Source organism: Neolamprologus brichardi, chromosome 7 (assembly GCF_056152115.1).
Source record: "Neolamprologus brichardi isolate AB-2024 chromosome 7, ASM5615211v1, whole genome shotgun sequence".
NCBI lineage: Eukaryota > Metazoa > Chordata > Actinopteri > Cichliformes > Cichlidae > Neolamprologus > Neolamprologus brichardi.
The window spans coordinates 6,959,349-6,981,896 of record NC_142110.1 but is presented as its reverse complement, the minus strand read 5'-3'; the positions used below and the strand labels follow the sequence as shown (position 1 = coordinate 6,981,896).

Sequence of the window (22,548 nt, the reverse complement as noted above, 5' to 3'; positions counted from 1 at the left end):
ATGGAAAGCGTAATTCCTTTGAAAGGTGGGGAAAATAGAGTGGACTCCTCTGACGCTTTCTACACTCAGTTAATGCTCGAGTGCTTGCTGATTATGAACTTTTCTGTAAAGAGTGACTGACAGAAGCTTTAGCTTTCACATTGCATGGAAGAGAAAAGATGATGAAAGATTGCAGAGTGTGAGACATCTGTGACAGAGGAATGTTGGTATGTATGGTAGAGAAAGAGAGAAAGGAGAAAGTGCAAGAGAGAAAAAGAGAAGGAGGGATTAATGAGATATAAATCAAATCAGGCCACTTCTTGATAATGCCAGCAACAGCTCCAAATATAAATCAGAATCCTTTAAGGACTCCAGTGTGGGAGGGATACCCACCACATGCATCACAAGCCTTCTTTTTCCCTTCTCTCGAGCCAGCACAATAAACCGATTAGATGTCTTTATATTTTCATCATGTGATCATAGTTTTGATATAGAGTCACATTTTCCCAGTGGTCTTTCATCACATTTAATCACACACATTATATTAGAGCCTAATTGGGGTAAAGACAGGGCAGCTTTGTCCCTGATGCTGTCACTGAACTCAATAAGAATTGTTTTTGGTTTGATTCATTTTGTTTAATTGTGTTTTGTCAGGTTTCAATAGGTGTGTGTGTTTGTGAAGGGATGCCAAATGCTATCATTTTTCTGTAAAGCAAATTTTAATGGATATAAATAAAGTAACCTTAAACAAATTTAGATTTAATTTTAGTTAAATATCTGGAATATTTAGAATTATTAGGGTGGCATAGGGGTGGCTAACACCATTGCCTGCCAACAGCAAGGTTTCTGGTTTGAATCTTAGCTGGGCATTTCTTTGCCAAGCTGGCATGTGCACCTTGTGCCTGCGCTGGTTTCTTCTGGGTACTCTGGGTTTCTCCCACAGTGAACATGTTAGGTTAACTGAAGATTACAAATTGGTCAGAGATGTGAAACAGATAAAGTACTTGAAGTGCTGTATGAATGCTTTTTAACAATGTGACTTGTGGTCTAAAGTACTTTGTGTGTCAGTAAGGCAAGAAAAGGGCTTTTTAAATGCCAGTAGGTTACATGCATAATTATTTTATCCTACATTGTGCGAGCTGTTGGACTATAGAGTGTATAACAGGATGGATTATCATTTATAATACTGATATATGCTACATGTATATAGCGACATTTATGATTTGATATGCACTGTTACTGTGCTTTGTATTTCTGCAATTAAGGGCACTTTAAGCCACTTTAAAATGTAATGTTGAGGGATGCTGACTCCCCCCCCCCCCCACCAAAGAAAAAAACCAAACAAGAAAATGGTCACACTGCAGCTCTCTTTCGGTATCTTTGTTTTAACCACTCAAGTGAAACAGACAAGCCAAATACTTTGAATTGGTGCTAACTAGCCAAGTGAGACAAACTGACAGTTGCTCCCATGTCCACAGCCTTACATTCTTTCACTCACAGCTTGTCTGTGTCATCTATAACAAGATGGTGAAATGAATCTGATGCATGTAACAGCCCAGCATGCTCTTAGAAATAAGCTTATCAAATGTGTTCAGTGACAAATAATGTTAATGTTAAAATGCTTAAAAATACTTAAAATACTTAGAAATGAGCACATACATATGGAAATGATCTAAGATACGCTAAAAAAGATAATTCCATCATACTAAGACTTACTAAGACTAAGACTAATGCTTATGTATTGCAATTATAAAATTTTAACCTTAACCACGAGCAAAGCTTTTTAAACACACTATGCATTTTGCAGTTCTAATAATAAAACCCAATACGTGTGCATTGAGAAAGACTTTAGAAATAGTTTGATATAACAAAGAATTTACATTAAAAATGTACATGTTTCCATGATTTTTCTTTCTGAAGACACCAAAACATGTTTAAATAGAAATGGAGAGGGCAAAAAGGTTGCTGCCCATCTGAGGAGAGCTGCATGTGTGATCATATGAATATTAACATTACCTCAACAGTATTTTGAGCGTCACAGACACACACACACACACACACACGCATATAGAACAAGAGAGAAAGATGGAGAGTAAAAACCTCTCTTTTCCAAGATTTGACAGCAGAGAAAAAGAAGTGACATTTTGACATTTTAAGCATATAGGCAACTGGGGACCTCAGATGTTAATAAATGGGATCCCTTCCAGACATTTCTTAAGACATATAAGTTAACTTGTCAAAAACTTACTTCTTTCTTTACTAAAAAAAAAAAAAAAACTGGGTCTATAAATATGTTAATATTGTTCATTTCCACAGTTTAACTACTAGGCAAAAGATGTCTTCTGTTGAAAAGACAATTGTACATGCACTGTTGGTTTTACATAATAGGCTGTCTCACGTTAGTTGCATACTTCAGCTTCAAATTTTCCACATTCTTTATGAGATTGTGCACAATGAAAATTGAACATCTGAGGGAACTAAAAATAATTTTTTTTTTGCAATTGAAGATGGATAATGTACCACAGAGTTCAGACATTCTTCTGTCTGCTTTTATCTAAAGTAACAGCTCATCTGTCAGTTTGTATCTTACATAAACTCTTAAAAAGGTCACAGAAGATGTTTTTTTTTTCTTTTCTAGACAATTTTGAATGTTGCGTCTGTCTAATGTTCAGACAAAGGTCTTTATCGCTGCATTGAAAAAGCCAACTGCAGAATTTGGTTCATCAGCTCTTGCAAAAATTGGTGCCGAAGAAACAGACGGTCGCCTCGCTTAAGTTAAAAATTGCAGCCTTGCAATGATACAGCTCCCGCGGTGATTCTGGCTGTGGCCATGGCCGTGCTTTGGTTATTGGATTCTTGTTGTAACACATAAATATTGACTTCATGCGGTCGTGTGGGTGCAGTCATTGTTCTGCTGGCTCTGTATCAAAACACCAGTGGTGTGTTGGTAATATATAGCTGATAGATTCAGTCCAGGTTCAACTAGTAGGACACCTGGACATATTCATATTAAAATGGATCTAACCACAGACGCAGGTGAAGTCATAATAACAACAACTATATCCCGCCCCATCTTCACATGGATCAGTCAGGCAGAGTAGCTGCAGCTGTGTTCACAGCCAGGAGCTGTGGACTCTTGGAAATAAGCTTCACCTCATGGAAAGCATTACATTTTCTCCCCTTTTATATTGTTAAAGGCAAAAGCTATTGTAAGGTAAACATTCCCCACTTGTGACTTTTTAGAGGTCAGGTACTTCTTAAAGTCCACTTAACACCAAAGCATGGTGTGTGATGTGGTATTATTACATCATAGCTGGACATGCAGGTGTGGGTCAGCTTATCATAAATGCAGAGCAAATGCAAACGCACCAGCATCCCTCTCTGTCAGAGGATGACCCTTGGACTGTTTCCTGATGAATGAAACACACTCATTTTCTAGCCTCATTGGCTACAAGTGCCAAGGGCCTCATTTAGGTCTGCTGGCATTGAAAACGCATACATACACAACTGTTGCACTCACTCATAACTAATGCACACTCAAGTAAAGATGTGCACATTTTGACTCAAATTAAAATATAAAAAACCTCTGCATATTTTCACACACAAGCTGTGTACGTGTGCAACTGTGGGTCTTTAATGTGTGCTTTTAGCATTTGCAGATTTTCACAAACTGGGTGACAGCTTTCTTGTTTCACAGTAAGGGCTGTGTCGGCAGTAGGGGCTCACGGGTGACAAGAGATATTGATAAAATCATTTGTCACCCTGTGAACATTTCAGAGAGGCTGTGGGCAGAAAATAGCTGCTAACTAGTTTTCAAGGATGTCGAATGAAGGAGTCAGTCTGTATACTGCTGTCACTCTAGTGTCTGGTTGAGGTCAGGGTGAGCATGCATCACTTTGAGTCTGTCCGAACTGTGGAGAGGTCGTACTGAGGCTGTGAACCTGGTGATACAGGCAGTATGGTCTCCCTGTAATTGAGTTTGGGATGGAGAGAACATGAGAGATAAGCGGGAGCACACTGATGGTATCTTTAAACAGAAGACAGTGCTAGAAGCTGCAATGTCAGAAAATATATTCAAATAAGACCGGAATTTGAGAATTAATTTATTGAGCTTTCGGATTAATTGTTACACACTTATAATCCAGTTGGACTAAGATCATTATGTATGATTATCCACTGACAAAATAAAAAGTGTTGTAGGCAGACTAAAATGCCTGAACACACACACACACCTGAACATGTGACTTACTTTAATATTATTTCAGTTTTAACATGTCCAAGGGCACAGTCTTGTAATGTCCCCTTGATTGATGTGCCACTATACCTTTTTAACATCAGCTAGTCTGAAGGTCAGTTATGGAAAGAATCAGCTAGAAGAAGCTTAGCTAGAAGGTACAGATGTCAAATAAAGGAAATGTGGCACAGATTAAACTGTTTTTAGAATAGTTACACTGAGGAAGAACCTCTAATGGTTTGAAAGTAAATTCAAAACAACAATTCATGATTTTTTTTTAACTTTAAATAGCTTTCAGCCTTTTCCTCACATGTGGTTTTGTAAATGTTCACAAAGTGACAACATCCTCACTTTCTGGAGTAATATAAAAGCATGCACTTTTAAAATTGAGCTGCCTTTAATTTGTTGCGATCCATCGGGTTGTTTGCTAATTAAATGACACCAGAGACAGATTTTGAAAACACAGAGGGCTTCTTTGGAAAGGCATATTGAACATTTGCACTGTAATAAGACTAATTACAATATTTTTCATTCAATAACACAAAACCACTTGTGACTGCACACGTTTGGGAACATGTATGTAACCCGCTGTTTTTCTGATACTCGGCACCAAAGGCAAAGGGTGCATTTTAGAGGAAATAAAAACATGTCAATTGATTCCATTGCACAAATTCAATATCATTTCCACGAAGACTTTCAATCTCCTACCCCACTGGGATGGATATAAAGGGTGGATAAAATAAGAGAAAATAAGAGAAATACCACATGAAAAGAAGCTTTGAAGTAAGTGAATCACAAAAGCAACTATTCATGCGAGTCATATCAAATAAGTTGAATGCCATGTAGCTTTTAAAAAGGTCTGACAGACAGCACTTTTATTAGTGAGCTTTTAAGACATCACTAGGGTTTCAAAGTTTCAAAGATGCCAAAGAGTCAGTGCCTGGTTCATGGTTGCATTGGTCAAAAAAAAACCCCACAACAACTCCAGGATGATTTATTGTGACAGGGATAATAGACGTATTAAATTATGACAACATATTGCCAATGCAAGGAAACAGTATCATCAGCCCAGAGGAATAGTGTTTGCCAGTAAAAGCTTTCTGACACTGTGACAGCAGTTCACGCCAAATGTAGAACAGACATGTAGTAGAAGTTACATGCATGAGTTGAGCTGTTCACACCAGAGGCATATATCTGTGTGCAGTCCAACAACGCTCTTAGATACAAAAAGAAAAAAGGAAAAAAAAAAAAAAAACGGCTGACACAAAGGTAAAACGTCTAGTGAAAATAGACTTTTTGTGAACATAGGCACCAGCATAGAATAACTACTGAGAGTCATAAGCTTCTTTTTAGTTTTACACTTCAATAGTTCTAGCTCCTTTTTCAACTATATCCACAGCCTAACATCAAGTCATTTCTATTTTCACTGTGATGGGGTAAAGTCTAGAGGAGTATCAAGTTTCTCTCTGTCCATCTTCATCAATGAGGTCATTAACTGACCAGTTTATTTACCAATGTGTTAACTGGACTTAATCCCACACATTTAGATGTGTTCTGATGCCAAACCTTGAAAAATATATCAAAAGTGTTCTTTAATTAAAACAAAACAAAACAAAACAAAAAAAAACAGGCTTGTTTTGATCAAAAAGATCAATTATCAGAATTTTCTCTGAACCAAAAAGACGTGTTCTTGATAATGTCCTTGTTTTCAATGGGTTTAGACATAGGTGTGAAATGATACATTATTTCATATCAATGAAATATGCATGACAAGCAAAACAAATAATTTTTTACACATTTCTATGTGTGCATTTTTTTCTCTGAAAGCATCAGACAAACCATGTATGTCTCTTTGACCAGGAAAGAAAATCACCAAGGTTGAGCCAAGCTCTGCCTAAGTCTTACCTGCCAGCTCAGTCAAGATCCAAGGGGTTTTAATCATCCACATATTAGCTTTCAATCCACCAAAATGCTGGACCTGCAAATAAAAGAGGATAAATGTAAGCAAACTTTAAAATAGATTTGGAGCAATACAGTTTCTGTCCACTCCATTCCCCGGGCTCCATGGAATAGAGTCCATGAATAATGCACATTTTTGGAAAGATCATGATGTATCTACTCAGCTACCAAAAATGCAATTTTTTTAAACCCTCAGGATAGAGTACAGCTAATTCAAAATTCTCTTTACTGTTTCTAAATAATCATTGAGTCATCTTGTTAGTTTTCCTTTCAACTACTTCCTCAGCACTCTCTGCTGATGCTGATATTTTAGTACCTCTGAGACCCTCCATCTAACAAGAGGGACTTTATAGTATGCTACTGTATGTCGGAAGAGCTCAGTCCTCAGGGACGACGGGACAGTCAAAGCCATAAAACCCCACAAACACACTGCAAAACACATATACACACAGCACACACACAAACACTCAGAGCCTGAACACACAAACACGGACACACAGAGGACAGACCCTGTTGAATAAATTATGGGGGACAAAAGCAAATGGAGATAAAGCTCTCCATCCTGCAGGGTATCCATTAGTATAGTGCAGGAACCCTGAATCTAAATAAGTGTATGTTTGATCAACTGGGTTGTTACTACAATAACAATCATAAGCAATCATAACAGCCATCCCTGATTAAAGATTTCTCATTTACACAAAATTGCCAGTAAGTATGGTCTCTGTATTACGTTTACATTGAATCCAAAGACATACCAGTTAATAGCCACAACATAGAGATATCTTTCTCATATTTAATGCAAAGTTAAACTGAAAAGACTAGAGCAGAATAGAATGGACATCAATGAGTTATATACAGTTTAATACAATTGAATACATTTAATAATTATAACAGCAATAATAATAATAATTTCCCCCACTAGCCCCAGAGCTTTTTGACAATTGGCAATTGGCACAGATTTGGTGATCTTTGGTGAGTAGGTCTATTTATAGCAGATGTAGTTGACTCAAAATAAACTCATCGAAAGGAGGGGAGAGGTCACTTTGCACAACAGTGTAGCTCACAGGAGAAAAAAGGAACCTGAATACTTTAGCACTCATGAACATGTCGTGAATCTTGATGATATGTAGGAATATAAATAGAATATCATTTACCATCAGTCCTTAATAAAAGTATACCTCAATCCAAGTCTATAGCTGTAAATAACACATATACATGTTTAAAATTGGTAAGCAATGACAAGATCCCTTACTGGAATAAGTAAGTTTATCAATAGCTATTGTAACACAATTAGTTGAGGGAGAAGTATTCAGTGCTATCTGTCTTAAACTTTGCTAAAAATGACCAATTATGTCGACAAAGTAGATGATAGAGATGATGGATACGGAGTTTGTGCTATAATCATTATCACTGTTGTTATTATCAACAACATCAATATTGTGACCACCCTTCCACCCCCCACCTTCTATCCTCCACAGAGAAAAACGCCTTCTGACTTTTGTCTTCCTCTGACAAAGATCTACATTATTACATTTTTAAAAAGCACGTTTCGAGCCTGTGTTTTAAAAGACGTATGTGTTTTTTTCTAATTAAGAAAAAAGTCTGGTCTGTCGGAGACAGCTGCGACTTTGATGGTGTTTGGACATTTGTAGGATAAGAAAGTATGATGTGTTTCTTCAGTCAGTATACTATATTTTGTCATTTAACTACAAGGTAAGAAATAGCAACCCATGGATGATCTAGAATAATAGAATAAATGCCAAGCCTTGAAAATGTATCCCCAATGTTATCAAAATGATACATTGTTATTTTCTAAACATCATTATGCAGTGTGTTATTTAAAAAAAATGGTCTAAACAGGTAAGGATAGTGGCAGTTTGCAAATAAAAAATAGCTAATAAGAAAAAAAAACAAGATAAAAATGTAGTCTAGTACAGACGAGCAGCACTAAGGTGTTGTATTTAAATTAAAAGGAACAACACTTATTTGTAAATCTCAGGTTAAACCCATAGTCAGCCTTAAAAAAAGAAAACAAGCCATGTAGCCTAACAAAGTCTTACTTCACTGTTTTCTGTCCAGGATCTCAGCATATTTTGACCAGCAGGTCACACTACATTACCCACTAGAAAAGACCAGAAAGGCATGTCAGGATGATTCAACTGACTACACATCCACTCGTTCAATTAAGGTCTTTGGTGGGGCTGGCCCGTGTGGTTTGCAGTGTGGTAAATGCATCTCCCAAAGGAGCAGTAAGTGCTGAAATCAGCTCAGCTGAGCCTTCCATTTGTCATTATCTAATGGTAAATCCATGTGTGTCTAGTAGAAGGCTCTCACCAACCAGTAAGTGACACTAAGAGGAAAAAAAGGAAAAAAGAAAGAAACACACTGTATACACAATAAACACCTTTGTTAAAAATTAAATGTCTATAGACATGTTAGAGCAAATGTGTGCATACTGTTCCTCTTTTATATCGTATTTTACTACTAAAAGCAGTATGATTATATCAAGAGCTTTAAAAGATCCATGAAATCTCTCAAGTTTGCTTTGATGTGTTGTACAAGCACACATGGATTCCAAGCTATATTTTCTACTAAAAACAACAGAATGAGGAAGATAATGGTGACGAGATAAAACAAATTAACAGACTTAAAAGTAGGCATTTAGATAGAATACAATTATCTGGAACAAAGAAAGCCATTTCATAATTCTCTCAATTACATGATCTGGGACTTAATTAAATTAGAATGCGACCAAATCTATGTTATTAATTAATACATGCCTCAGCTATGTGCACAGTTTGTTGGTAGACAATATAGGGGCTTACAGGCTTTTCTGGAAAAATCAGATTTTTTTTTTCTCCATGTGTGTGTGTCAGTGTGTGTGTGCGTGCCTGTGTATGTTTGCATGCCTGTATGTGCTAGTACAGTTGATCATCACTCCTACTGACAACCAGACTTGCTTGAAATATGGTGTCTGATGGTATGATGTCATACTGCCAGATCTTCTTATCTGCAATTCAGAAACCGGTGCAGGATGAGGTCTGTCTATTGTAACAGAATAGTTTCATCTGTAGTGTTTTAGAGTGATGCAAAACATGGCTATTTTCAAGTCCAGTAGAATTGGAAGCCCTGTAGGGCTGAAGGCTAAGAGAAAAATGGGATACATCACAGACTACAGCATGTAGCTTTGTCCTCAACATATTATCCCTAAAAAAAAATTCCCTGTAAAAGCTTTATAATTTGCTGTTTAAAAGAAACACTTTTACAGACCTTGGTTAGCACAACAGTTTGAAATGCTGCTGAACCGAGAATGCCGCACAGGAACTCGTTGCAGAGTGGAATTAGTGCAATCAGGGGAGATATGGAATTAATATGTCTGATTAAGTGCCTGACTGAATTAGCATTTGGAGTCCAAAGAGATTTCAAACATGCGGGGAGGGATGAGATATGTTCTGAGAAGAAGAAAGGCTGACAGATTGCACTATAGAGGATAATAGAGTAGCTAAAACAACAAGACGGAGGGAAATGATAGGAGGAACAGTTACGACTCTTGGTTTTACTCAGGCCAGTCGTTAAATAATTTTAACAAATAAAAAAACTACAACATAATTTTGTTTTCTCCTGATCTGCTTGCGGAATGGATTCACACTCGCTGCCTTATCTGAGATTTTCACCAATACAGAAAGCAGCTGTCAGTTGTTCATGATGTGAGAGGTAATTGGTTTGGCCCCATCAAAAAAGTTAGCGCCTTCAAAGGCACTATGATCTGTTTTCATGTAGACTCAGTAATTAGGAACTAAATGACTACATGGAGATTGTTATACTTAGAGAACAACGACATTAAGAATTAAAAAATGTGACAAGTATTTAGAGACAAGCAAATAAGGACACAATACCAACACTTATGAAAAAAAGGGTGATGAAAAACAGAGGGAAAAAGTAGCACGAGGAGATGAATGGAAGATGAAAGAGGAAACATGACTCGCCCCTCGGAGAGAGAGAAATAAGTTGTCAATATGGTGTTTCTTCCATAAAACTTGAAATTCTGGTGAAAGCCCGAGAAAAAGGCAGGAGAACAGATGACGTCTTGATTAACAGAGGAGGCACAGCACAGTAAGCAAAACAGCATATGCAATGCAAATCTATTTGATCTGACACTGAAATTGAATCTGTGCGCGGTCCCTGTTAATTAACAAAAAAAAGAGAGCAAAAGTGAAAGAGAATAAAAAGAGGACAAGATTACTTTTAAAAGAACAGAGTGAAACGATCAAGGTAAAAGGCGCAGCCAAAGAATAAAATGCACGGTAAGACAGAGAAATGAAAACCTTTGAGTAGGAGAAAAGGTGAATACAAATTAAGAAGAAAAGGCAAAGTGGTATGTGGATTACTTTGGGCAAATGAGTGATATATGAGCAAAGAGGGTGAGAGACACATGGGGAAAGAGAAAAGTGGAGAGCAGTAGAATTTTTATTATTCATTTCATTTTGTGGTGTGATGGCTATTGAGAGAAGACAAACTTCTCTATTGAGAGAAGTTTGTCCTCATGACTTTGCGCCAGAAAGGCTTTCTAGAAGAAAGCTTTCAATTTTTTTATATTCCATTCAGCTTTCTCTTACAGTTTGAATAGGTTTAGTCAACAAAACTCTGGTTATGGGTAGGGAAGAATAATATCCACCCATTGTCTTAAACTGCTTGTCCAGCTAAGGGTAAAGGTATACTGGAGCCCATCCCAGCTGTCATGGGGGAAAGGCGGGGTGCACCAGTTTATTGCACACCTAGAGACAACCGTTCGTGCTCACATGAACACCTGGGCAATTTAGCATCACCAATCAGAGTACACAGAGAGAACATGCAAACTCCACACAAAAAGGCCCCACAGGTTAATGGACATGTTTGTTTCAGTATATTTCCAGTCAGTGGGTTTAAACCAGGAATTCTCTTGCTGTGACAGCGTAACCACTGCTCCTACGAGCATCCTGCCAGAAAAGAGTCAATGTTAAAATCCAAATTTTCAGCAACATAAATCACATCTTAGTGAGTCTACTTGGCAGAAAACCCTGAAAGCAAACTTTACTCGTGGCACATGTGATGGTAATTCACCGCATGTGAAATGTACGCCGTACATGTGTCCTTTTTGAGAACTAAACTTGAGCAGTTGTTGAAGTGAATAACATGCTCCGTGGCAAACTGACAAGTTGGAGTAATTTCCTCCATCTGTTCTTTTTCAGATGATACTCCAGAAATTAAAAAGTGGACTTCAATTGGTGTCTCATTTGGTAGAAAAACAGACTTATCGGTACAGTCTAATTAAGCTATTTTATGATAGAAGGATCCTGCTTGCTCTATCATTTTCGCTACACTGAAGATATGAAACTCTGAGTTTTAAATTTCCAAAGGCACTGACTTGTCTAATGTAATCTTATTTATATGATCAAGGTCCCTAGAGTATGAGTTCTGTTCTTGGGTCTCTTTTATTGACTGATCTGACTACGATTTCCTGATTAAATAAGACATAAGTTGTTTAGCTGGTGTTTTCTGCTGCAGTGAGACAACCATTTCTACCTCCACACAGGAAATATTAATTTCAAATAAGCAGACTCCATCAGCAATTACTTAGCATATTTTTTTTACTGACCTTGTAGCTTTTTATGCATATTTCTCCTAACAAGAAACCATAATCTGTGAGGCATATTGCACTGTATTTTGTTAAATATATTGTTGTTTCCAGGGAGACAAGTCCATTTAATTTAACCACCCCAATGATATTTTCTGTTATGTTACTCTCAAAACAAGCTTTACATTAAGCTACTGTTTTCATCATCAAGTACTTTAAAGCTGCGTGGTGTTGTGGACTTCTCTAGAGAAATGCGAAGGCTTTGGTATGTGTCCATGTGCAGAATTTTGTATTTCCCTTGACTTTTCAGCCATGTAAGAAAGATCCCACATTCCGGTCCACAGGTTAGCATAACAATCTGTAAATGCATGCAACTCTGTTTCCACATACTAAGACAATTTTTCACCCACTTGTCTGAAAATCCACGTGGACACATTTTCACACAAAAGACTTGATATTAGACTACAGCTATAACCCGTGCAACAGAGTGAGGATGCAGAAGTGTAGCTACCCTTCCCTGGTGGGCTCAGCGCTAGGCATGCTAAGCGGATTTACAGTACAGTATCTACACCAAGCAGAGCATTCATTACAGGTATCAAGAGTTGAAGTTGATAATACAGTTAAGAAAGGAAATGCTGACATAGTATCAAAGAAAGGATGTAATATGAGTGCCAGATTATGATGTTGAACATTTTCATTGCAGACAGAGGCGGTGAAAGAGGAATAAGAGAAGAAGTGAGGATCTATAGATTAGAATATGACTTAATTTGTGTCTTCCTGAAGCCAAGTAAAGTGAGTGCATGAATCACCAGAATATGGTATTATGTTGTAAATGTATGTATTTACTGGCCCAAAATCATAACAACACAACAAGGGAACACATGGAGAACGTACACCTTCTGCATGCAGCAACTAGTAGCATACAAACAAAACATGATGTGCAGATAAAACAATAGAATTAAACAATGTGTGAACATGAGATACTCAGATCATGAGTGAATGACAATAGCAGGACAGTAGACAGTAACAATATGTTTTATGTATAACAGGCCTTGGATGTCTTTCTTAATGACTCTGAGTCTTGCAGCACTTACCAGAAAAATCTTCCATCGGACTTGTCTTTAGCTTTATTGCTCAGTAGCAACAATCTGCTATTATTGGCAATATAAGTGTCCATACAATATGTAAATGAAATTTACCACAAAATATTATTTACAAAATCAGCATCGTGTAAGTAAATGGTAAAGAAAAGAAACACCTGGAGAAAAATGTTATAACCAATTAGGTTATAATTGGTTACGTTACTGACATGCTGCTAATTACTTATATTACAGGTCAGTAACATAACGTAATATGAAAAGAATATCTTTGAAAAGCAGTTTTGCAGAAATATAGATGGGAAGAAGTTCAGTAGTCTGCAAAAAAAACAAAAACAAAATAAAAAATCTGTGTCTACATATTGTGGAGCACTTCCAGAATAATGTTCGCTAACATTGTCAAGAGAGTCAGAGAATTTGGAGAAAATTCAAAAATTATGATCAAAGTGTAGGTTTAAGACACTTGTAAATCATTGCATTCTATTTGTATTAACACTTTTACATAGTGCCACAGTATTTTCAGAATTAGAGTTGCACCTTAACACATGCCATGAAACTGGATTGTGGAGTTTTATTATGCATGTAATACTTGAGAGAGTGCTTAAGTGGCAAGAAATGAAGGCAAAAATTAAATGTGGTCACTTTGTTAGTAATACAAGTTACTTTTGGGTGATGAACAAACTTATGAGTGAGATTATTTAACATCTGGTGCATTATTGCATTGGTTTGTAATGGGGAACTGTTTCTGCCCACAAAGAATCGACATGGTATGAACAGCATGTTAGGTCTCCAGAAGAGGTTTTCCAACACAGCTGGAGTGTGTTGTGATTCCTCCATCTTTTGGAAGTGCACAAAGCCAACACAAAAATCATTGTAGTTACTGTATTTGCATACACAACATACAACCATAATGTAACATAATTCCTAAACTAAGACTAAGACTAAAAAATAAAAATAGCTATGGTTTCTTACTGTGTGTCCACAGTGAGTTGGTACATCATGCCATGTCCATGTGTGTGTTTTGATGTCTTATTGTAAATATTTTTATCAAAATGTTCCATACCTATGCTGTGGTCATGTAAAACTATGCTAGACTGAAATCAGTGACGTGCATGTCCTGTAGTGTGTGTGAAAAAAAAAGACTGAGTTAAAGAGGGGTGACAGGGCGATAACTATATGGAAAGTGAACACAGTTCTTGGGAAACCCTCTCTCTCTCAGCAGAGAGGGAGGCCGTCTGAGGTTATTTATTTTTCATCTGGAGATGGAAGCTGAAGAGCAGAGGGGAGACCCCCCAGTGGAATTACTGACTGGAGATATACCCTCCCAGGGCTACAGTCTCTCTCTTCTCCCTCTTTCTCCCATTCCTGCTCACTTTCCATCTCCCACCTTTCTGATCTTCACCAGAGAGCTGCCACTGTCTCTCTGGGAGAAGGGGGAAGAGAAGAAGAAAAAGGGAAACTGCTCATTCTCAATGCCATCTTTTCCTGCCTCACAGTCAAACTATTCATCCCACACGCCTGTGGTCTGCAGAGCTTTGCTCGGCTTTGCTCTAGAAGCACAAGGAAAGCTGAGCTGAGTTGTTCTTAAGGCTCCTCCCAGGTTTGTCTCCCTCTACGTGGGAAGCATAGCTTCTTATCCCAGCCCTCCTCATTAACAGCATTCCCATCACACACCACAGTCATTAAAAGAGCCACTTGTCCTCCTCCATCCCCCTTGATATTCTCCTTTCATCATTCAATTTCTGTTTGGATGAACTAGTAGTGTGAATGGCTGACACCTTTACTCCACCAGGACCAGAGTGAATTATTGGGAGGCTGAGAAGTGCGGTTACATAAGCATCATAAAGCTACCTCTCCATGACCCGTTCCAGACATTCTGGTGTTACCCTGGGAGGCAATGAATAGATGCTTTTTTGTTCCCAATTTCTCTTAATGAACAAAGGTGTCAAATGCGATCTCATATTCAGGTCATTTGGGAGGTTCTCCATAGCTGCAAGAAGTCAGGATGCTAAAAATACAAGTGCAGCAGAAAGTATGCATGGCAGCTTATACTTTGAGAGTGATTTGAGACAATCCCTTCCCCTTTCTATCATCCATGGAAGGTTTCAGCCTTTATACAGTGCAAGTTTTGAGCAACTACATAATTAAGTTGACATTGTTGCTACAGCAAAGTGCTCCTCAGCAGTGACGCTCCCCTGTAGAAATTCTCACCTGGCGCTGGTGTGTGACCCCAGGAGTTTGCTATTTCCGTGTGATGCTTTTCTCTCTGTCGTGGCACAACACAATCCCCATCTACTGTCAGATTTCATAAGCTGGATGAAAACATGATGAGGAATGACGAACCATCAAATTCTTCTACATTTCTATGGAGAGAGAGACGACGGGTGTGAGGGACGGGGGAGATGAATAAGGGACCTGCTGCAAGAGTGGGGCTTGTATAGAAAGAGAGACTGTTCATTATTCCTCAAATAGAAACAAGCCCAGTCTCTGCTAATCTCCCTCGCGACTCTAACAAGAAAATGGACTCTGCTTTCACTGCCTCTCAAAGCCACAAGCTAACAATGGGTGTAGAAGAAATCAAATTTGCACCCCCCAACCACCCACCCCCACCTGTTAACCTTCTTATTTTCTTATTTCTTTCCTCGTCTAGCCTTCTCTATCACTTCCTCCCTCTCCTGTAACTCTCCCCTGCACTCCATCCTCTGCCTAGTTAACTTCATTGGTCGAGGAGGAAGAATGCTGAGAAGGCAAGACTAAGAAGAAACGAGCATCAATTAGACTCTAAAGTGCACTTTATTTTTTGTCCCCGTATGCCAAATTAAATTACACTATAAATAAAAAAAGCGCAATGGAAAAGCAATGAACTTTAATTATCGAAGCAGAACCTCAGCATGGGTCATTGCTCACTACACTCCACATCACTGTGTGCTCCTACACTACACACGTTCTGGCTTAGAGCCACTGTTTGGATCTTCTCAGGGATGTAAATTCTGCAAAACGAGTCTTATTTTATAATCAAACCTGCTTGGTCACATATCACTGCCAGTCCATCATATACTGTCTTTCATACATCTGTTCATTAATTCAAAAATATAACCAGCTATTAACATGACAACAACTCATTTAGGTGTGTAGACAAGGTCAAGAAAACCTGCTAAAGTCTAAACCCTGCATCAAAACAGGGAATAAAGATGATTTAAGTGACTTTGAGTGCCAGCGGGCTGAGTATTTCAGAAATTGCTGATCTGCTGGAACTTTCTAATACAACTATCTCTAGGGTTTACAGAGAATGGGCCAAACAAGCTAAAATATCCAGTAATCAGCAGTCCTCTGGGTAAAAATACCTTGTTAATTCCAAAGGTCAGAGGAGAATAGCCAAACTGCTTTGAGCTGATAGGAAACACTCTCAAATAACCACTCTTTGCTTCTACAGTAAGCAGGAGAGTATCTTTGCATGCCTTGCATACAACACATCAAACCTTGAAGCAGATTGACTACAGTGTCCAAAGAATGGGTGCCACTGATGTCCATCCAACTTGCCTTGTATCACTGGTTCAGAATGGTGGTCCCTAAGAAGCAGCTGAGCATTGTTTAAACACCAAAACCACATCAGAATTGTTGCTGACCTTAGCCATCCAAGCTCAAACTATCTAAGATATAACATAAGAATGAGTTCACTGTACACCAATGGCTTCCACAGTCACCAGAACTCATTTAATGTAATCTACCAAGAGTTAAAAAGAGTTCTGTACAAGATGTATTAAGACACTTACAGCTGGAAAGGATTAAACTCCTATTAAGGGGGAGGTTGGAGGAATTCCATTCAACCTGGTGACCTTTTATAAATCTCTTTAATACGGAACAGATATAAATGATCACTGAGTCTCATTGGTAGCTTGATAGATGACATCCCCTGTCCAACCTTCTTACGTTGTTTGTTGTTGCTTTTTTGCCTGTTTGCTTTTTTACTTTGTTTAATTTTTATTGTATATATGTAATCATTTATATTTGAATCTTTGTCGCCTTTATGATAAAGAAAAACGGAAAACCAAATAAAGAGATTTGGGAAAAAAAAGAGTCCTGTAGGCAAAAGCAGGTGCAACTCGGTACTAGCAAGGTGTGGCCAATGAAGTGGCCGGATGATATTCTATGTCCATGTTGCTCCAGACAACCTTTAATTGTTCACACTATTCATGAAAGAAGTTATATGTAATTAACAGGTGCGTTACATTGAAATGTATGAAATAATAGGTATAATAGGTATAATAATAATAATAACAATAACAATAATAATAACAACAACAATGATAATAATAATAACAACAATAATAATAATAATAATAATAATAATAAAATGTTACACTGAAAACCCCATGGTATTATTTTTTTAAAATAATCTTCTACTTATATTATATACATGACTTAATCTTCTTACCTACTGTATCAAGACATGAGATCACTATGATAATTCATTCAGGAACACTGGGAATACAGAGGGAAACAAATTAAACATAACTAAGATGGTGCTTTCCACAATGTGGCTTGGATGGATGGGGTAATGTGTGTCTGTGGGGGAGCAAGACAGAGAGTGGAGAGAACGTGCGAGACAGCAGCTGTGATTCCCCTCTATTTCAGTTTTGGGAGGGCTGCCAGGTCAGATGGCGCTGCACAGCAAGACCTGTGTACAATGCTGCTCCCATTTGCCAATGTTTTATCTTTATCTTTTTAAGTGAGCATTGTTGATTGTGTACCATCAACATATGACCTCGATGGAAAGTCAGCTTTTCATTTATATTTAAGCGGATTCTTTGCTGTGGTAAAATATCAGGAATAATCGAATTTAATAATCTAAAAATGGCAGCTTGTCAAGTCATCAGAAAAAAAAAACAAACGTACACCAGGCATATTCGGATTTTTTAAAAATGTATTTAACTAAGTATAATTTATTTCAAAATGGCTGCTAAATAACACAGGCTTGTGCACCAAATATCAAGGTAATGATGTGGGATTTTAGATTATTAATCTAGATACTCCATTATTAAAGTCATTTGGCTTCATCACTATGGAGCCCTTGAGGATATCAAGGACATCAACAAAATAAGAGCAAGAGAATTAAGGTAAGAGTAAGATGAGAGGATAAAATAGGCCATCAGTGTTGCACGTCAACAGATAAGATGAGAGGAGCCATTTCTTTCCAGTTATTTTTTCAGTAAGGACCAAAATGCCTGAGATTCAGTAAGAGTTATTTTCATATTATTCTGATTTTTTAATGAATAGATATAATATGACTTGAAAGGTAAAATAAAGCTGTCTATTCAAATCTGAAAAACCATTAAAATGATGATATTGTCATGGCCCGAGGACTGTGTGCTGTCCCTGATATTTGACATTTAAAGTTGATGTGTATCTGAGTTGGTTTTGATTCATATGTTTTGCAGGTTAAATTTAAAAGGAGACTACAACAGGAACCATCCTGTTGTAGTCTCCTTTTGTTCTAGCAATGCTCAGTTTTTTTGTACGATATAATAACTATTTGGACATGGTTTACTATTCTATGCCTAGTTTTGAGGTCTTGGTCTTTTATTTTTTAGCTTCAGCATCTATTTTGAGTTTGTTCTTTTCTATATATAGGAGTATTTCCCTATCTATTCCATTCTGTTTCTTCCTTCTGTGTTTATGTCATCTTCCTCCAGTATTCCACTGTCTCAGTTGTCATGTCTGTTAAAAGTCTTATCTTTTAGTATGTGTTTTTCGATAAATCCTTTTAGTGCATTGTGTCGGTTCAGCCCAGCCTCCCGACAGTTCGTGATATTGTCATAACTTTAAATCTATTCATTTTTGTTGCTGGACATGAATTTACTATTTTTTGGGAACTGTTTTTTTTTACTATGTTCCTCAACACAAACTTTGTATATTATGTCCCTGAACACAACTCTTCATTTGGCTATTACACATTATTTATTAAGAATATATGACAAAAAAGGCGGCAAAAAGTACTTGATTACACCATTTCTTTTAAAACTTTGCTTTTTTACAACTGGTTGACAAACTTTCCTCTTTCCAGTATTTTAAGGAGGATTTCAGAAGGAAGTGTTGAATTTTCAGCACAAAAGTTGTCTTCTCTGAAGATGTTGCTGCCGATCTTAATAGTGCTTCATTCACATTTGTCCATAATTATTCCAAAATAAGGCACTTCTACTTGGCAAAACAATGATTAGCCAAATGATTGCCCTTACATTCTTCAAAAAAAGAATAATAATTGAATACATATGAATGGACCTCTTTGTAATCATCAACATTTTGATTAATAATTGTAATTTATTAAGCGAGAATGAGACTATACTTTAAAGATTATAAAAAATCTATCTGATCGAGAAATCACTCATCTTTGGAAAAGAGAGTTTATTACAGAGAAATAGCTCTTTCCAAAATAAAAGCTATACTATACGCTTCTTCTGGGGTATATTCTCAGCAGCATATTAAACATATCAGGTCCCCATAAGGAGAATCATGTGCTAACGGCTGTCTAAATGACTCGGGTAAAGTTTGTAGCATGCGTGCTTGCAGTGTTGCCAACTTAGCGACTTTGTCGCTATATTTAGCGAGTTTTCAGACCCCCTTAGCGACTCTTTTTCTAAAAAGCGACTAGCGACAAATCTGGCGACTTTTTCTGGTGTTATTGGAGACTTATTTATGACGACTTTTTGACGTGAAAACGCATATCGCTCTTACTCTCAACAAGCAGCGGTGCTGCCGTGGGCGCCTCACCCGTGCCAAAGCGCTCACGGGCGGAGGATAGTCCTCCCCCAGCTGCTATCAGGGCAGGTGACGTTCACACCTGTGCGTCCAAACGGCAAATGAATCGCGCATGAGCGAAGCCTCTGCTCCCGCACTGACTGTAACGCAGTCAGTTCTTCTTTTACTGTTATGCTGTTTTGTGGATCAGGTTTAAAACTACTTATAAACAAACTCACAAACGAACTCCACCAGAGTGCCAATTTCGGGTCACTTTTGCCGGTCCAAGCCCGGATAAAGGAGCAGGGTTGGAATTGTGACATTAAAAAAAAACAATAATTGCTAAAAGAAATTTAATTTGTAGTTCTAAATAAATTCTAACTGCATTTAGGACGTTTTTTACTCACTTTATGTCTCTTCCACGATGTTATTTCTCTCTCCAACAATTTAGGTTATAATTACATTAGCATGACAGATTATGCAAATTAGGTGATGATGTCATTTGGCGACTTCTAGCGACTTTTAGGACAGCCAATAGCGATTTTCCTTACTAAGGAGTTGGCAACACTGCGTGCTTGTTGTTTTTGTCTGCTTCCACTTGTCTTTGTACTAGGATGATGTCGGCGTAAATGTGCAGTCATATTCGTTGTGTTCCCACTAGTGCTGTCAGCGTTAATCTCGTTGAAATGACGTTAACGCCACAACACGGCAAATCTCCGTTAACGAGCTACCGCGGATCACCCCGTGCGCGGGGCTGGACGGCCAACACGTTAGCGAGCTAACTGCGCTAACGCACTAGTTCCCACCAATGTAACTGAGCATTGCATGGCACATCCAACATACTGTTTTACTTTTGTCCATGACACGCTTACCTTCAGGGTCATACGTCACATGAAGACCAAAACAGTTCCAAACGCCAGATCTGAATGAGGGTGGGGGAGGTTCAATTTGCCATGTTGCAAGGAGAGCTTAACTTCTGTCTCGCTAGCTTGCCCTGCGCTCAGTGAATCTGCGTTCGACTACTCCGCCTAGGCTGCACTGTCGAGCACAGATCCACTGAGCGCTCAACACAGACAGCATCGTCAGAAGGAAAGTTGATAAAATAAATTTAAAAATTTGTATTGTTCGATACATATGCGTACCGAACCGAAAGCACTGTATCGAACGGTTCAATATCCATACGATTATTGTTGCACCCCGTAGTTGCTAGGGAACGTCTACACTAAGATGATACACTAAGCCTCTCACCCTTTTTCACTCCTTGCTGCATATCATTTAATTTTGTCTTCTCTCTCCAGAGCCTGGATCTGCTGGAGGTTTCTTCCTGTCAAAAGGGATTTTATTCTTCCCACCATCACCTAATGCTTGCTCATAGGGAATTGTCTGACTGCTGGGATTTTCTCTCTAATATTTTTGTAGAATATTACTGTATAAAATGCCTTGGGGGAACTGTTGTGCTTTTGCTTTATATAAATAAACTTGAACTGAACTTCAATTTGTATGTTGCATATTTACTGAGATGTATTTTAACTAAAGTTGATGCTGTTGTGTCTGGCAGCTGTGTATAGCTAGGTGTATTTGTGTGTCAGGGAGTGAGTGGCTGTTCCAATACCTTTCATTTTTGTTCATGCAGTTTGTTCTTGCAGGTTTTGTAATAGTTGATGTTTTTTCTTTCATAAATATTCCACCCATTGTCTGTCAGAGGAGGTATGCCATTATGATTTACTAAACTACGGTCTGAGCTATAACCCAAATGGCTAAGTCATGCTTGATTTGAGAATGTAGCAACAAAATAAATGTAATCTACTAGTAGTAGTGGCTGTAAGGTACACAAAAGGTGGGTCTTCAATTGAGATTAGGATGCTAAAGGCTAATTTTCCTGAGGTTAAAAGTAGTGTTCAAAGTCTTGTATTTTAATGTTCATTTTGTCTTTTGGGAAGATGCATCAACAGAGTATTTATTAATTACAGGAATAAGTCAAACATCATGCTAAACAGGATGACTGCCTGTGGCATTTTTACTTGATTGATAAATGACTCGAGCTCATTTGTAAAAATAAATAAATAAAACTAAGATTTTCTTTATTAAAATTAAAATAATACAAAAAATTAAATAAGATTAATAAATAAAAGCACTGTGCTAATTCAGAAATATTTTTATTACAGATTTGCTAACATAGGTAGGTCTAGCTATAAACCACTTCCTCACAAAAGGAAGTTTTAGTTTTGATGAATTCAAGCTTTTTCAGTTTATAAAATGACAGACTGGCACATTTGTCTATCAAAAGTTAAATAATCTGGCTTTGAAGTGATATTATCAACCACTGCTTTACAGATTTGATTGGCTCTTACAAACTAATTGTAATGGCCAGTACTTAAGAACTAGTGCTAAATAATACAAACTGAAAACCATTTTTTTGTCAAAGAATGTATGACACAATTTTGAGTTTGTCAGATACAGTTCAACCACCAACCACTCCTTAATTACACATGAAGCTCAAAGTCCTGAAAGAAAAAGTTGAAGTAAAACTAGAAATCAATCAAATGACGCAGCCACCTCCTTACACATTCTCACTCACTTGCATTGCTCATGATTCCTTGAATTAGGCCCGTTACACAATTGAACTGTGGTGAATCATTATGCGTTAGTGATGTCTGTTCATGGTTTACATAACCAGGATTTAATAATAAAACAAGTGTGTGAATGCTCTCCCACAATACTACTGCTGCTCCCTGTCTAAGAAGCAGTACTTGGGTTTGTAGAGCTATTCTGAGTCAGGCAGAGACCTGTAGAAATACAGAATGAGAGAAGGAGAGAGCATAGAGAGATGAAATGAACCGAAGAAGTACATGGCTCCTGCCACATGCCTTCCTTTTACCCTGCAGAATCTCAGGCATTTTGGTCACTGAGGTTTTACAGATGTAAAAATC

General features: G+C 37.7%; 1 protein-coding gene across 1 annotated transcript in view; it reads right to left on the bottom strand.

Annotated features, from left to right (window-relative positions):
• lrrc4ca (leucine rich repeat containing 4C, genome duplicate a) overlaps positions 1 to 22,548 on the bottom strand; it is a 50,238-nt gene that overhangs the window by 10,010 nt on the left and 17,680 nt on the right. Inside the window, exon 2 of the mRNA XM_006789560.3 lies at positions 6,119 to 6,191. The gene's annotated coding sequence lies outside the window, so the exon portion shown is untranslated. The remainder of the gene's footprint in view (positions 1 to 6,118; positions 6,192 to 22,548) is intronic.